Here is a 5,397-nt window from a genome sequence, read left to right as displayed (position 1 = left end):
TTAAACTAGGGTGATTTGGTTCAGCATTTTCGTTAAGAATGAAATTAGTAGCTTCTATTGGTTAGGGATTGAGCGGTTGGTTGGATTTTTTTTAGCACATTAGGGTTTATTGTTCCAAATTTGCTTAGTTATGTGAAATTATGGTTATCAAAAGTCCTCCCTGATTTCCAGTTATTCAAGGTGCAACACAACAGAATCAAATGATCAGGATCGGATTTGAGAGCTGGCTGATGAGCTGATCATTTGATTTAGGTGGATTAAACCTTGAATAGATGCAAAACAGGAAGGTCACTTGGACATATTGTCATTTTCAAAAGTGGGTAAGGTTTATAATTTTAATAATAATGCATTTTATTTATAAGCGCCTTTCAAAACCCTCAAGGACACTTTAGTCAGGTGAGGTGATTTGGGGTGTTGGAGTTTATGTTTGACAATTTGAGGATATGTATTTTGAGTTTAGTGCGAGTAGTCTGTTGTATTTTAGTTTGTTTACTTTGGGACATTAGGGTTTAGTGTTCCAAATTAGGTTATATTTTGTCAAGTCCTCCCTGATTTCCAGTTGTCCAAGGTGCAACACAACAGAATCAAATGATCAGGATCGTAATCATAATGGAGAGCTGGCTGATGAGCTGATCGTTTGATTTAGGTGTATTAAACCTTGAATAGAAGCAAAACAGGAAGGACACTTGGACGTCAAGGGCCAGAGTATTTATTAGATCTGGAATTTCTCTTTAGGCTAATCTTTAACTTGTTACGATATTGTTATTTTATCAAGTGGGTAAGGTTTATAATAATACATTTAATTTATAAGCGCCTTTGAAAACCCTCAAGGACATTATAGTCAGGATATTTTTTGCGGGTGAGCAGCGGCAGCCACACGCGCCAGCGTTCACTCAACCCGGAATTAACAAAGTAAAATTCTAGAGATTTAAAGTGAGGTGATTTGGGGTGTTCGGAGTTTATGTTTGACAATTTGAGGATACGTATTTTGAGTTTAGTGCGAGTAGTCGGTTGTATTTTAGAGTTTGTTTAGTTTGGGACATTAGGGTTTAGTGTTCCAAATTAGGTTATATTTTGTCAAGTCCTCCCTGATTTCCAGTTGTCCAAGGTGCAACACAACAGAATCAAATGATCAGGATCGTAATCGTAATTGAGAGCTGGCTGATGAGCTGATCGTTTGATTTAGGTGTATTAAACCTTGAATAGATGCAAAACAGGAAGGACACTTGGACGTCGAGGGCCCAAGTATTTAATATTTTATTTAATCTTTAATTTTTACGATATTAGTCATTTTAACGAGACGTGGGTAAGGTTTAGAGTGAGTTGGCGGTGATTTGGGAAGTTTATGTTTGACAATTTGAGGATTAGTAAGGGTATTCGACCTGAATAACAGGAAAACAGAAAGGCCAGTTTGACAGAGGGCTGACTATTTTTGGAAGTATTGTGGCTAATCTTTGGCTTTTCTCTCCAAAAGTAGCCTGACTGGGGCACTTTACTCCCAGAGCATGTCATGCCTAGGTTTTTGATTAGAGGTTATGTGGAGGATTTAGGGATTATGGAGTCAAACCAGGATTAGAATTAATTTAACAGTTAGCAAGGTTTGGGTCACGTACTAGTGTTATGGTTTAGCTATCGGAGGTAGTATTGCGATATTAGTGTTAAAGGATTTTGATTATTTGAAGGGAGATGAGAAGGATTAGGATTTAGGATTGGTGGCGGCGATGATTTTGGGTGGGGCTGGAGCAGAAACCTGGGCAGAGACCAAAGAATATCTCGATGCTGACATTGCAACGCTTAAACACAAGTATAAAGTTTTTGAGGCCATGCCACAATTTACACACACCTGGAAGAGCTGCGCACTGCTTAGATTCCCAAACAAAGCCAAGCACATCCACTGTGTCACCAGCGTGCATCTTGTTGATCATTCCACCAATCACGGTGAAGCTGCCCATCTGGCCAACAGCGCTGGGGGAGGGATAAACAGACTTGTTCATGATGATTGAATGCACTACAGGGTTAACATTGTAGATATTTATTGATTTCCAGGGGTTATGCAGACCTGTGAAGAATGTAGGTAGGTCATCTCAGGAGTGGTGCTCAGCTCTTTCTGATGAATGCGAGTAGAGCTCAAGACCGATGTACATGAAACTGACAAATCTGTGTTCTTAATTTCCATGCTGCGTACCACAGCAACCTAGCTGCCTAACAGTCAAACCGGTTAACCGGCTGCCTAATCAAACCCCTTAACTTTACCCAATCATGATTTTGTTTTATGTATTGTTTTTACGTTAAAGTGTACTTCGGTGTTCAGAAAGGTGCTTGTAAATTAAAGGTATTATTATTATTATTATAAATCTCCATGCCTGAATTCTACATTAAACCCAAAGCACACCCCAACTCGAATCCACGATCCATAAAAACAGGGGTGTCCCAACTTGGCACCCGACCGCTGTCCTTCCATAGTCAAACTTCCCTGGGTGGGACACACCAGATTCAAACAATCAGCTCATCAGCCAGCATTTGAACGATCCTGATTGTTTGAAAGAGATGTGCTCATCCGGGGACAGCAAGAAAACAGACAGAACAGTGGCCATTGAGGGGCAAGCTTCGACATTCCCTGGTTTCTGGGTTTCCCGGATTACGAGATAGGTGGCCTTACTACCCATCTATTTAAAACTGCATTGTCTGTCTGGCTCTTGTTAACATTTATAATTGTATTTTATGCATTATATATTTTTAATTTATTTATTAGAGTACCTATGCTTGACTGTGACTGTAAAGTGTCCTTGAGAGCTTTGAATGGCGCTTAAAATAAAATATATTATTACTCATTCATCAGGAAGAGCTGCGCACCGCCAACCACGTCCACTTTGTCACCGACGGGCATCTTTTTCAGCATTCCGTCAGTATCGCTGAAGCTGCCCATCTGAACACCGGCGCTTGGGGAGGCATAAACAGATGTATTCATGATAATTGAATGCACAATGAATTATACTGACCTGCACTGAATATTGGAAACTCACCTCCCTCCAGCAATGGGTCAAACATACTGTATGCATGCATCCAGCATTAACGTGCTCCTGGAACATCAAGAAAAACAGGACGGCGGTCATTGAGGATCAGGTTTGGACATTCCCTGGTTTCAGGGGTTCGCAGATTAAGAGTTCGGTGGCATTACTCATTCATCAGGAAGAACTCCACATCGCCAACCACGTCCACTTTGTCGCCGGTGGGCATAGTGTTTAGCATTCCGTCGGTCTTGATGAAGCTGCCCACTGACCACCGGTGCTGGGGAAGGCATACACGTCAGTCATGTCAACATTGATTTAATAAACTACGGGGGTTAACGTTGTAGATATTTATTTTGAGTTCTCGGGGTTATACAGACCTGTGCCAAATGTCGGTAGGTCATCTCAGGAGTGGTGCTCAGCTCTTTCTGATGAATGAGAGTAGAGCTCAAGACCTCTACGTACATGAAACTGACAAATCCATCTGTGTTCTTAATTTCCATGCTGCGTACCACAGCAACCTAGCTGCCTAACAGTCAAACCGGTTAACCGGCTGCCTAATCAAACCTCGAACCCCTTAACTTTACCCAATCATGATTTTATTGTAAAGTGTCCTTGGGTGTTCAGAAAGGCGCTTGTAATTTTAAATGTATTATTATAAACCTCCGGTATTATGCCTGAATTCTACATTAAACCAAAAGCACACCCCAACTCGAATCCGGGATCCATAAAAACTGGGTTATCCCAACTTGGCACTCGACCGCTGTCCTTCCATAGTCCAACTTCCCTGGGTGGGGCACACGAGATTCAAACAATCCGCTCATCAGCCAACATTTGAACGATCCTGATTGTTTGAATGAGATGTGTTCATCCTGGGACAGCAAGAAAACAGACAGGACAGTGGCCATTGAGGGGCAAACTTTGACATTCCCTGGTTTCTGGGGTTCGTGGATTACGAGATAGGTGGCCTTACTACCCACGTATTTAAAATGGCATTTTCTGTGTCGCTCTCTTGTTACCATGTATAATTGTAATTTATTTATTTATTTTAGTACCGATGCCTGTCTGTGACTGTAAAGTGTCTTTCAGAGCATTGAAAGGCGCTTATAATAAAATCTATTACTACTCATTCATCAGGAAGAGCTGCACACCACCAACCACATCCACTTTCTGTCGTCGGCGGGCATCTTGTTCAGCAATCCGTCCGTCTTGAAGCTGCTCATCTGAACACCGGCACTGGGGGAGGCATAAACAGACTTATTCATGCCGATTGAATGCACAATGAATTATACTTAACTGCGCTGAATATTGGGAGCTCACCTCACCCCAGCAATGGGTCAAGCATGCCGTATGCCTGCAGCCAGCATTAACGTTATCCTAGAAGATCAAGAAAACAAACAAGACAGCGGTCATTGAGGACCAGATTTGGACATTCCCTGGTTTCAGGGGTTTGCAGATTAAGAGTTAGGTGGTGTTACGCATTAATCAGGAAGAGCTGCACACTGCCAAACACGCCCACTTTGTCAGTGGCGGGCATCTTGTTCAGCATTCCGTCAGTCGCGATGAAGCAGCTCATCTGAACACCGGCGCTTAGGGAGGCATAAACGTCAGTCCTGTCAACATTGATTTAAAAAACTACGGCGGTTAACATTATATATTTATTTTGATTTGTAGGGGTTATACAGACCTGTGCCAAATGTAGGTAGGTCATCTCAGCAGGAGTGGTGCTCAACTCTTTCTGATCAATGTGGTTAGAGCTCAAAACATCTGCGTACCACAGTAACCTAGCTGCCTCAGTCAAACCGGTTAACCGGATGCCTTATGAACCCTTGAACCCCTTAACTTTACCCAAACCTCCAGTACAATGCCTGAATTAAACCCAAAGCATACCCTAACTCAATCCGGGACCCCCAAAAACAGGAGGTGTCTCAATTTGGCACTCGACCGCTGTCCTCCCATAGTCCAGGTGTGTCCCTGGGTGGGACACACCTGATTCAGACAATCAGCTCATCAGCCAGCATTTTAACGATCCTGATTATTTGAATGAGACGTGTTCATCCTGGGACAGCAAGAAAACAGACAGGACAGTGGCCATTGAGAGGCAACCTTTGACATTCCCTGGTTTCTGGGGTTCGCGGATTACGAGATAGCTGGTATTACTACCCACCTATTTAAAATTGCATTTTCTGTGTCGCTCTCGTTACCATTTATACATTTATTTAGTTATTTATTATAGTACTTATGCTTGTCTGTGACAAAAGTGTGCTTGAGAGCTTTTAAAGGCGCTTAATAAAATCTATTACTCCACTTTCATCAGAAAGAGCTGCACACCGCCAACCACATCCACTTTGTCGCCGGCATCTTGGCCGTCTTGTTCAGCTTTCCGTCA

General features: G+C 42.4%; 2 long non-coding RNA genes across 4 annotated transcripts; both read right to left on the bottom strand.

Annotated features, from left to right (window-relative positions):
• Positions 1-1,400: 1,400 nt before the first annotated feature.
• Positions 1,401-3,828, bottom strand: LOC148894997 (uncharacterized). 3 transcript variants are annotated; one of them, XR_016115795.1, is made up of 6 exons: positions 3,389-3,828; positions 3,179-3,288; positions 3,024-3,080; positions 2,829-2,939; positions 1,844-1,965; positions 1,401-1,750 (listed from the first exon to the last, which is right to left on the bottom strand). It is a non-coding gene; the product is annotated as an uncharacterized LOC148894997 (long non-coding RNA). The 3 variants fall into 3 exon arrangements; XR_016115797.1 differs by lacking the exon at positions 3,389-3,828 and having other exon boundaries at positions 1,842-1,965; positions 3,179-3,275; XR_016115796.1 differs by lacking the exons at positions 1,401-1,750; positions 1,844-1,965 and having other exon boundaries at positions 2,784-2,939.
• Positions 3,829-4,109: 281 nt separating this feature from the next.
• On the bottom strand, positions 4,110-5,019 carry LOC148894996 (uncharacterized). The gene is made up of 4 exons (XR_016115727.1): positions 4,696-5,019; positions 4,487-4,597; positions 4,329-4,385; positions 4,110-4,244 (listed from the first exon to the last, which is right to left on the bottom strand). It is a non-coding gene; the product is annotated as an uncharacterized LOC148894996 (long non-coding RNA).
• Between the last annotated feature and the right edge of the window lie 378 nt (positions 5,020-5,397).

Source organism: Hippocampus bargibanti, linkage group LG08 (assembly GCF_051943395.1).
Source record: "Hippocampus bargibanti isolate YZ-2025 linkage group LG08, ASM5194339v1, whole genome shotgun sequence".
NCBI lineage: Eukaryota > Metazoa > Chordata > Actinopteri > Syngnathiformes > Syngnathidae > Hippocampus > Hippocampus bargibanti.
The sequence above is the reverse complement of the archived record's forward strand: the minus strand, read 5'-3'. Positions and strand labels throughout refer to the sequence as shown.